Source organism: Bison bison, unplaced genomic scaffold (assembly GCF_000754665.1).
Source record: "Bison bison bison isolate TAMUID 2011002044 unplaced genomic scaffold, Bison_UMD1.0 scf7180017864530, whole genome shotgun sequence".
Taxonomy (NCBI): Eukaryota; Metazoa; Chordata; class Mammalia; order Artiodactyla; family Bovidae; genus Bison; species Bison bison.
The window spans coordinates 11,995,545-12,007,525 of NW_011495080.1; the positions used below are offsets into that span (position 1 = coordinate 11,995,545).

At 37.7% G+C, this 11,981-nt stretch overlaps 1 pseudogene; it reads left to right on the top strand.

The window, feature by feature from the left end:
* The first annotated feature begins 7,874 nt into the window (after positions 1-7,874).
* LOC104982405 overlaps positions 7,875-11,981 on the top strand; it is a 17,693-nt pseudogene continuing 13,586 nt past the window's right edge.

Consider the following 11,981-nt stretch of genomic DNA (forward strand, 5'->3'; position numbering starts at 1 on the left):
GAACAAAGCAAGCTTCAAATTTCTCTGCAGCAACAGATAATAACAGAATAGAGTGAAAAAATATCCAAAATATCATCAAAGAAAGAAAAGCCCAGGGTTTATTATACAGACAAATATACAAGAATTATAGAAATATTATTTCCATGAACATTAAGTATCTACTTAAAAAATTGTTATAAAAATCATTTTTTCAAAAAGTCAGATTGATTGACTGAGATCAACTAATTATATTGATAGAATTGAGACTAAAATAAAAATGGAGATTAAAGTGGCTTGACCACACAATTTCTATTTTCATTGCTCTTTATTTCCTCCTGCATCTTTGAGTTTCCATTTGGAAAAGTTTCCGTACTGCCTGAATAAAACCCTTTAGCATCTTTTTGTGCCATGTTACTGACAGATACTCACAGTTTTGTTCATCCAAAAATGTATTAACTTAACTTTCATTCTTAGTGAATTCTTTCACTCAATAGAGGATTTCCGGTTGGCATTTTGAAGTTGCTATTCCATTACCTTTAAAACCACAATTCTCTTTTCTAGCAAGAAATCACCTGCCAGTGATCACTGTTGCTCTCAAGATAATCTTTTTTTTTTTTTTTCAGCTGCACTTGGCATTTTCTTACATCTTTTTAAGTATTATATTCCCTATCTACTCCTTCTCTCAACAATCCTACTTAAATTAGAATGACTCACTTGTGTACTTTACATTCTCTTGCTTATTTTCAGTTTTGATTTGTCCATGTTCTTTCTGGCCATGTTCTTCTGACCTATCTGCTGCTGCTGCTGCTGCTAAGTCGCTTCAGTCGTGTCCAACTCTGTGCGACCCCATAGACGGCAGCCCACCAGGCTTCCCTGTCCCTGGGATTCTCCAGGCAAGAACACTAGAATGGGTTGCCATTTCCTTCTCCAATGTGTGAAAGTGAAAAGTGAAAGTGAAGTTGCTCAGTCATGTCCGATTCCTAGCGACCCCATGGACTATAGCCTACCAGGCTCCTCTGTCCATGGGATTTTCTAGGCAAGAGTACTGGAGTGGCTTTCCATTGCCTTCTGATCCATTAGTTCACAAATGCTGTCCTCATCTATATCTAATATATTGAGAAATCTTTACTGATTATTTCTAAATCTTGTTATTACATTTGTTGGCCTTAAAATAATTTATTTCTTATGGTGTCCAGTTCTCTACAAAATTAAGTTCATATTTTATCTCCTTTAACTTATTTTTGGAGAGGGGGGAGACTCTCTAATGGCTCCAGTATCCGGAGACCTATGGGTTTATTCCACTGCTTATTTCTGCTGGGTTTTTTTCACCCTGTTTCTTCTCCTTGTCCACCATGATATCCTGAATACTTTTTATTATGTTACCAGACATTGTATTTGCAAAATTTATTGTACAAATAATTTATTTGAGATAAGGTTTCACCATAGGTGATTTATCTTTAGTTTCTGCTTGGGAGGAGAAGGGGATGACAGAGGATGAGATGGTTGGATGGCATCACCGACTCAATGGACATGAGTTTGAGCAAGCTCCAAGAGTTGGTGATAGACAGGGAAGCCTGGAGTGCTTCAGGCCACGGGGTCGCAAAGAGTTGGATATGACTGAGTGACTGAACTGAACTGAGGGGCAGTATAAACATGGGATTGTGTTTATCCACTCCTGGAAACTGAAATGTTCCAGAGCTGACATCAGTCTCCATGACAGCCTTTCTATTTCCAATTTTCCCTTCTTCTAAGGCTGTGGCCTGTTGAGAATCCTCTGCAAGGACATTGGCACCCACCAGACCCCAATTTCCTTCACAGGCCTTAGACTCCAGCTCTGCTCCCACAGAAATACGGAATAAAATTAGAGTGGTTTCTTTCCTGACATACCTCAAAAGTAATCATTATAAGCAAAAATTTAATTGTAACTTTCTTTTTTTACAATTTAAAGGAACTATAGAAGCAATGGAGGAAACTATGGAGAATTCACATATAACTTAAAGTTGGAGAGGATATTCATACCATCACTCAAAATCCGGGGTTCTCAAAGAAAAGATTGATAACTTTCACTACCAAAAAAACCACTTCATGTCAAGAAATGCCATAAATGAATTCAAAAGGCAACCTAGGAATATATCTGTGATTCTAAAACAGATGAAGAACAACTCTTGCTAGAATGTATGTTACAAAAACTAAATTACAAAAATGAAAAATGGCAAAGGTTATGAGAAGAAAAGAAAATGCAAGCAGCTGCTAAACACATAAACAGATTTTAAACTCATCTATAATGAAAAAAATAAACTTATCTTGAAAAGTCACCTGATCTTATCATATTTTCAAAAACTGAAAATTCAAAATAACAGACTATGAGGAAACAGACATCTTCATATATCGCTGACTGGAATACATATTGCTGCAATTCTTATGAACAAAAATTTGGCAATAACTATCAACATTACAGAGATCTTTGACACCATAATCCAATACGACATATTTTTCAGATATGCTTGCACAGGTAGAAAAATGATACAGATGTACATACATTCTGTCTTATAAGCATTCTGTCTTACAGTAAAAGCTTACCTTTGTAATATCAAAATATACGTCAAGCCCATACGTCAACACAAGACATATCAAATAAATTAAGGCATGAGGACCATAATGATAGCTTTTATTTTCATAGATATATCACCATCCTAACACCTATAATGTATCTTATTATATATATAAAATTTAAATGATTACTGCTGCTGCTGCTGCTAAGTCACTTCAGTCGTGTCCGACTCTGTGCGACCCCATAGACGGCAGCCCACCAGGCTCCCCCATCCCTGGGATTCTCCAGGCAAGAACACTGGAGTGGGTTGCCATTTCCTTCTCCAATGCATGAAAGTGAAAAGTGAAAGTGAAGTCGCTCAGTCATGTCTGACTCTTCGCGACCCTATGGACTGCAGCCCACCAGGCTCCTCCGTCCATGGGATTTTCCAGGCAATGATTACTAATATACTCTAAAATGAAAAACACAGTAGCACAAATTAATATAAACCCTATAAAGTAAACAAAATAAAGTAAACAAAGATTTATCTAAGCATTCCAATTGACTTTGCAGATGGACAAGAATAATGAGGGTTCTGTCAACAAAAGGAGAGATTGAGAAAGAGACTATCGGGATCCATCATCCTACAGTGTGTTTTAGAATATAGGAATGGTATATTTTATAAGTCTTTCAATAACAGAAAATAACTCTTGGTTGCCTTCAGAACTTCATGACAAAGTGACTGGAAATAAAATTCTTAGATAAATTACCTTTTGTTTTAATATCGGGTATGTAATTACTTCACTAATAAATTCTTCTCCATCATCTTATGAAGTCCATGATAGTAGTGACTGATTATTTTATCTGCTTATTTTCCACCTAAGTTTGTATCTGATATAGAATTAAGTGTAAAATAAATACATTTTAAATTAATAAATGAGCAAATGAGTAATGCAAAGAAATACAGAAAGCCCCTATCTCTATTACTTCATTTTCTTCTAGCATTTACCATTTGAGAAAAGATATCTAAGGAACGGCAAGCTGTGTTCTGTAGAAAATAAGCTGTATGTTCTAAGTTCATGTTTACAGGACTTTTAAATCCTCCTTTGAATTTGGTAAAAATATATCTCTGTGTGAGATTTTTATAGTCTGTAGCATAGGACCATTTTTAGTTGAAACTATTTGGATTCAACATTTAAATACCATACCTTTATTAAAATGCAATTATGTCAATCAGTAATGCAAGATCTTGGGCAAAAATGTGAAGACATTAATAACTAACACAGAGTACTCGCCTTGTACCAGATACTCTTTCAAGGTTTCCATAAAAAAAAAAAAAAAAAACCATTTATCCCAAATTAACTCTCTGAAGGTGGGTTAATTATACAGGTGAGGCATCTGAGATAACAAAGGTTAAGGATGTTGTCCAAAGGAAAGGACCATTTGGGCATGAAGAGATTCTTCTAGATGCTTAAGATAAACATCATCTACATGTATGTAAAATATGTATGCATAGAACAGATGTGCAGAAGAAATTCAGCAGAGGTTAGTTTCAGGGGGCACTGGAGGAATAAGGATCTACAGTGAGAGGAGAATTGATGTTTTAGCATAAACACATTTGTACAACCTGAAAGGTTTGCTATGTGCATATGTTACACTTTCAGTTTAAAAATAAAAAGAGGGAAAATACTACATATGTTCAATTTGAGTTACTTACACTCCATTTGGCAAGAGATGTCAAATGAAGGGAGGAAAGACAGGGCCTAAATTTTCAGTGTCTTGCTCATGGTCTGTCCTGTTTCACAGAGAGTATTTAGGATACTTTATAGATGTAAAAAATATGTATTTTATATATGATACAAATAAATCTTTAGGGAAAAAATATAATACAAATATAGTTTGTTTATCCTTATTTGAATTGTTTTATACTTAATTCATTTTAAAAGGTTATTGTGAAATATATGTAATATATCCATGCATTAGCACTTTATTAATAGAATGATTTCACTAGCTACATGTTCTGAGATGCAGAGGCATTTCTTTGAAAACAGCACTGGCTTTTTTAGCCCCACAATTCCAGCTTTGTAATCATTCAATATCAAATCAGTAACAAATCTCATAATTCTCAAAGCTATGCTGAGGTGGTATGATGAGATATTGGTCTAAAATATTGTTTCAGTTGTCAGGAAAAACACTTGTAAGGAGAACTAGTCTATTTGTCTGTTTCAAAATGAGCTTTAAAAAAAGCTGTAATCTGAAAGACGAGAAATAAATGACAGAAGACAAGACTGATAGTACGATGAGCCACTACCCTTATTTTGCCTTCAGCTCAATCAGTCAACAAAAAAATAATAATTCACAGGACACAGGATAGAATGGGATGTGGTTGGCAGAGCTTTCTTCACTTTTGAGATAAATACAGGTAAGCAAAGACCTTGAACCTTAAGAAAAGCACTTAATCTCTATTGAAAAATACATTTTAAATAAATACCTATTTGCTGTAAAAAGGATCATATCATTTGAAGAGAGAACAGCTAGCAATGACGGCTGACATTTAATAACACATTCCAGTCAACCCTGCACTCTACATTCATTGTCACATTTAATATCCCAGTTTCTATATGTTCAAAATGGTGAAACAAGTGCCACAAGGGTAAGTGACTTACTCAAAATGAAACACCCTAGAAACAGAAGAGGAGAAACTCAAATCCAGGACTGTCAATTCCAAGTCCTGAGTTGGGCACCCAGCATTTATTCACCAGATATTTATCTCACTCCTTTCTGCTAGGTACTCTGTTAAAACTTCAGGATTCAATCATCTGAAGGAGTATACTGGTTAATGGGGAAGATTAATAATATCAAGTTAGCTAACATTTTTAAAGTTATATTTTATGATAAAATATATAATGGAAATGAAGAGTGAGCTGTGCTTAAGACTGAAATGAGGCCTCTTTCAGTGGGGACCTCTGAACGCCTTCTCAGAGGTTGTGGCACTGAGCTGGGCTCTAATGATCAGAAGAAGCTGCTTGTATAGAGAAGGAGAAAGGACATTAGAAAAAGAAGGAAAAACAAAGTTAAAGGTTCAAAGAAAAAACTTTACCTGTTTATGGAACAGGAAGGAGGTCAGTTTTCTGGACTGTGGAACCAGAGAGATAAGTCTACAGAAAAGGGAGTGGGGCCAGATTATTAAGACTTTATATATCAGGAAAGGAATTTGAATTTTATTCTAAATACAACAGAAATTCATTTAAGGAGTTTAAAACAGAAAATAACTAATTTTAAAATACATTTTTAAATATAAAATTTGTTTGGAAAATCAACAGTAGTACTTTTGACTTAATTGTACAACCTGTACTTGAACAACTATAGTTTTGAGAATGAGAGAAGGCCTTACTAATAATTACACCACAACAACAGATCTAAACTAGGACTGTTCCAGGTATATTAGTTGGGTTTTGCTACATAACATTATACCCATTGGATATAAGCAACATTTACTTAGCCCATGATTCTATCAGTTCAGTTCAGTTCAGTTGCTCAGTCGTGTCCGACTCTTTGCGACCCCATGAATCACAGCACGCCAGGCCTCCCTGTCCATCACCAACTCCCGGAGTTCACCCAGACTCACGTCCATCAAGTCAGTGATGCCATCCAGCCATCTCATCCTTTGTCGTCCCCTTCTCCTGCCCCCAATCCCTCCCAGCATCAGAGTCTTTTCCAGTGAGTCAACTCTTCGCATGAGGTGGCCAATGTACTGGAGCTTCAGCTTCAGCATCATTCCTTCCAAAGAAATCCCAGGGCTGATCTCCTTCAGAATGGACTGGTTGGATTTCCTTGCAGCCCAAGGGACTCTCAAGAGTCTTCTCCAACACCACAGTTCAAAGGCATCAATTCTTCGGCGCTCAGCCTTCTTCACAGTCCAACTCTCACATCCATACATGACCACAGGAAAAACCATAGCCTTGACTAGACGGACCTTTGTTGGCAAAGTAATGTTTCTGCTTTTCAATATGCTATCTAGGTTGGTCATAACTTTCCTTCCAAGGAGTAAGAATCTTTTAATTTCATGGCTGCAGTCACCATCTGAAGTGATTTTGGAGCCCCCAAAAATAAAGTCTGACACTGTTTCCATTGTTTCCCCATCTATTTCCCATGAAGTGATGGGACCGGATGCCATGATCTTCATTTTCTGAACGTTGAGCTTTAAGCCAACTTTTCACTGTCCACTTTCACTTTCATCAAGAGGCTTTTTAGTTCCTCTTCACTTTCTGCCATAAGGGTAGTGTCATCTGCATATCTGAGGTTATTGATATTTCTCCTGGAAATCTTGATTCCAGCTTGTGTTTCTTCCAGTCCAGCGTTTCTCATGATGTACTCTGCATATAAGTTAAATAAGCAAGATTCTATAGTCAGACTCATTCTGTGATCTGGATCTGCTTAGCTTAATCCCTCGATTCAAGCAGAATGAAGAAGGCTAGTTGGTGGCCCAGTGACCTAAGATGGCCTCTGGATCACTCTAGACTCACATATCTGGCTGTTTTTCATCCAGGTATGGACGCAAATGTGCCACTGATCTCCGCTTATCCACCAGGTTGACTCACCCACATGGTAACAACAGGGTTCTACAAGCAACAAAGGCTGAGGGTACAAGGCCTCTTGAGGTCTTGGCTCATAACCCATTATAACTTGTACTTACTTCATCATTTGTACTACATTCAGTGTGTCAAAGAAGGCCACAAGACAAGCCCCAGGTTTAATGGGTGGGGAACCAGACTCCACCTTTTGGTGACAGTTACTATAAAATATTGTGGCCATTTTGCACATTTGTCAACTCTTATGTTGACAGTTTGGGACGTTGTATAAGATGGATGTTCTGTGTTAGAATAATCCTTTAAACCCTCCATTAACCATCCATATTCTCAGAATAAAGTAGACATCTTTAAAGTAGACACTTAAATCAGACATAATCTCCGAAAATACAGGTCACACATAGAAGATATTTGCCCATTCATGCTCCTATGTCTCCTGGTCACTCAAATTGCCTCTGAGGCAAAATACTCTTACAGCTCAAGGATTCTCACCCTTGAGCAGACGTTTTGATGGTAGCTGAAACACTAGTGACTGCAACAGGATAATTAATTGCCTGTAGGGGGAGGAGGAGAAGGGGACGACAGAGGATGAGATGGCTGGATGGCATCACCAACTCGATGGACATGAGTTTGAGTAAACTCCGGGAGTTGGTGATGGACAGGGAGGCCTGGCATGCTGCGATTCATGGGGTCGCAAAGTCAGATATGACAGAGTGACTGAAATGAACTGAACTGAACTGAACTTGCCATATTATCTAAGGAAATTCGAAGGACTCATGGTAAAACTTAAGAGCAATAGGAAGGAAGTGCAGGTGTCACAACCTGACATGTTATTAGCTTTACGCCTCTTCTGGTATACTCATGTCTTGTGGCTATGGTGCAAGATCACCACTAGCCCACAGTGTAACCAGATCCCCTCCTCCTCCTCCAAGTCAACTCCCAGTGGACCAAGATTTTACAAAAGTTTTTATTTTTTTATTTTTTTTCAGCCATGCTGTGTGGCATGGGGTCAACCAGGGATCAAACCAGCATGCCTGCATTAGAAACACAGAGTCTGAATCCCTGGACTATCAAGGAAGTCCCCAGAAGTCTTCATTTTGAAAAGTTTCCTAGAATATCTTAATGGGCCACCAGGTTTGAGAAACGCTGATGTTATGGACAAATTTATAGTTGAACCTAGATTCTCACTTAACTCTTACTCATTTGTGTTTTCTTGGAACTAAAGAAATCATAATGTATAAGTTATTTTCTAAGACAAGACAAAACATCATTTCAATTTCTGTGAAATACTTTCACTAGAAAAAGAAAATTTTGCATCACTAAGAAATCCTTCTTCAGCACAATATATCTCAAATTTCAGACACCTGGTTCCTATAAATTATAATAGTTTCTCAGGGATATGGCTGGCAGATGCCACTTTTATGGAGTGAATCATCAAGACTGGTACAGTATTCTCCTGAAAAGAATACTGAAATGTATAAAAATGAATGATAACAACCACAGAGCACATAGAAAAGAAAATTCTGCTCAATCACACCTAAACTAATGGAGAACAGAATCAGTGCAAAGAGTAAGGTTTGCCATTTCTTCCTTTTGTTTACATGAAACATTGTTAAAGTAATAATAGCAGTAATGCTATAACCACTGAGTCCTACACTATAGCCCCCACAATGCTTCTCACTAAGCACTGTACTTGCATTAGTCTATTTAATCTTCACAAAATCATGAGATAGGAATATTATCCCTCCTTCAGAGATAAAGAATCCAGAATGCAAGACTGTTAAGTAACTTATCCAAGTCACACAGCTGCTGATAGAGCTGGGATGAGACCAAGGTCATCCTATTTCAAAACCCCAAAATTCACCCATTACTTTAACCTGCCACGGAGTGAGATGAAGGAGCACAGCAAAAGCAGAGAAGTGACAAGAAAGCTGAAAACATGGTCATGATTTCTCAATATACACTCAGAAATAACTACAAATTTGGCTTCCAAACTTGAGCTTCTCCCAACCCACAATTCAGGTAAATATGAACTACTCCCAGAGGAAAATGAACACAGCATTATGTTCTATTATTATGCTCATCTTCTAGTCCTTTGCACTTAAGAGAATATTATTAAGCTAAAATGTGGGGGGGGGGGTTTCCCTTTTTGAGGGGGAGTATTGTTTCTTTTGGGAGAAGGCAATGGCACCCCACTCCAGTACTCTTGCCTGGAAAATCCCATGGATGGAGGAGCCTGGTGGGCTGTAGTCCACGGGGTCGCACAGAGTCAGACACGACTGAAGCGACTTAGCAGCATTGTTTCTTTTACCATATCCATAACTGTCAGTAAGATGAAAATTTATTTTGTGCTTAATCTATAAAAAATAATGGCATTCAAGGGCTTCCCACCAAGTGAACAAAAGTCATTGGTAAAAATTATTTGTTAAGTCCAACTGAATGGGTTCCATACAAATGGGCAAACAGAAAGCAATGCAAGTCATCTTCTAACACATACCACTATATGAATGTGTCTTCATATACAAGAAAAAGGACATTTCACCAATTTGCCAAGTAGGGCATGAATTTTCACAACTACTCAAGTAAAACAGCCATATATGGATTATTCTTAGGAATAATTTTGTTTGAAAGTGATTTATGTCTCACCTAGCAATAAACAGTCAGTGCAGATCATCTGAATATAGCTTGCACTGTAAATTTTTGCTGAAAAGCTTTTCAAATCATTAGTAAAGACTTTTAAATATATATAGCTCTATTTTTTTGCTTCTGTTATTATATTTTCTGATTGGGAATTTGTCTTGTGAAAATTCACACAGCAAATTCTTTAAGTTGTTTTATTAGATGTATTCCATAGAGACATTGTTTCCAGTAAATGGAATGTGTCTGCGTGCTAAGTCGCTTCAGACCTGTTTGACTCTGTGCAATCCTATGGACTGCCTCTGTGCAATCCTATGGTCTTCAGCCTGACATGGGGTTCTCCAGACAAGAATACTGGAGTGGGTTGCCATGCCCTCTTTCCAGGGATTTTCCCAACCCTACAATTGAAACCACGTGTCTTACATCTACTTGCATTGGCAGCTGGGTCCTTTACCTCTGGCACCACCTGAGAAACCCAAATGGTGTATTTAATATTACATTTGTGGTTTCAGTCACATTGGAGAAGGCAATGGCACCCCACTCCAGTGCTCTTGCCTGGAAAATCCTATGGACGGAGAAGCCTGGTAGGCTGCAGTCCATGGGGTCGCTAAGAGTCGGACATGACTGAGCGACTTCACTTCACTCACTCACTTATCTATCACATATCTTTATTTTCTCCTGGATATTGTATGTTTATTTTCTGTGCTATCATTATTAAGAATTATTAATAACTGCCTAAATTCATTTTAGGTACAATTTAATAAGTCAAATTTAAATGTTTTGCAGATATCATAAAATTCCCCTATGACTCAGAGCTGCATGCTGGGTTCAATTATTTGACTGTATCTAGATGTGAGTCAAGAAAATAAAACCATATATTTTCTGGGAGTATGTTCTCAATTTTATAAGCCCTCCAATCTCCTCCTATTTTTAAGAACAAAGAAGAGGCACGAAGGGAGGTGTAAGAGCATTTGACCCAAATATCAGATGTGTAGAGACCTGTACCTACGTTTTAGAAAGTAAAGAAGGGTGATGTTTTACCGTAAACACAGAAGTCCTGAAATACATCAATGCTGCAAAATCAGAGTGAGATGGCAGGGCCAAGGTGACAGGAAAACTACACGGTCTTAACAAACTTGTAAGAGGACATTATCTTTCTTTTAAAATGCTCAGTTTAAATTAGTTCCTCATAACCGCTGTAGAAAAAGCAGGAAATAATCTTTACTCTTCAACTTGATAAAATCTTTAATCTGTAGGTAAGCAGAGTGTGCAGGTGTGTCAGGAACTCCACTTAAAAGAAGTAGACAAGAAGCAGAGCTACACAGCCCATCTAGACGGGGAAAAAAAAAAATACCTAAAACTTTGCTTTGTGGAGCTGAATAATACGAGTTGTTATACCAATCAAATTACATAAGAAATAGCCAAATGTCTGTTTTGTGCTGTGTGGAGACAGACACTAACAATCAAAGCTAGGGAGTTTTAATGAGGAGACTTAATTAAGACACACATCATCTTACGAAAACATGAGTCTTTAATTCTGAGAAAAATCACTGCCAAACTCAGTTCAGCTGTGCTAATTAGCAAAGACTGGGAATTCAGAAAATCAGGCTGTTAGAAAAAGGTATGCTAAAGAGTGACTATAGAGTATTGGCCACAGAGTATATTGTCGGGGTTCTGATCCTACAACAGAAACCTGCAGATGTGGAAAGGGACAGGTCTTCAAATGATACTCGACCAGACCTTTCCACGAAGAGCAGAGTTCTATAAACAACCTGATACCTGGGAACCTCAAAACCAGAGACCAAGGTTTTGGTCTCATTACATTCTTTGGCTATCCTTTAAATTTTTGAATAGCTCAATTTAATTGAAAATAGTGTCTTCAATTGAGCTACATCTGTCTCCTTAGGGTTTTCATTTATTGCTTAATTCTTACTCTCTGAAATTATCCAGATGAAGTCTAACCCCATTTCTCATACAAAAATCTGTTTTCTCTTTCCTAACACAATAGGATTCCCTGCTGTTTCTACTGTCCCTCACATAATCCCACTTCAGACCTTACCACCATCTGGGTCAGTCTCTTCTGAAAAAGATCAGTTGCTGTTTTTCTTAAAACTGTGGTACCTCGAAGTGTAATCTGTTCAGTGTGTCTCCAGTCCTCTGGATTCTGCTGCTGCTGCTGCTGCTAAGTCGCTTCAGTCGTGTCCGACTCTGTGCGACCCCATAGACGGCAGCCTACCAGGCTCCCC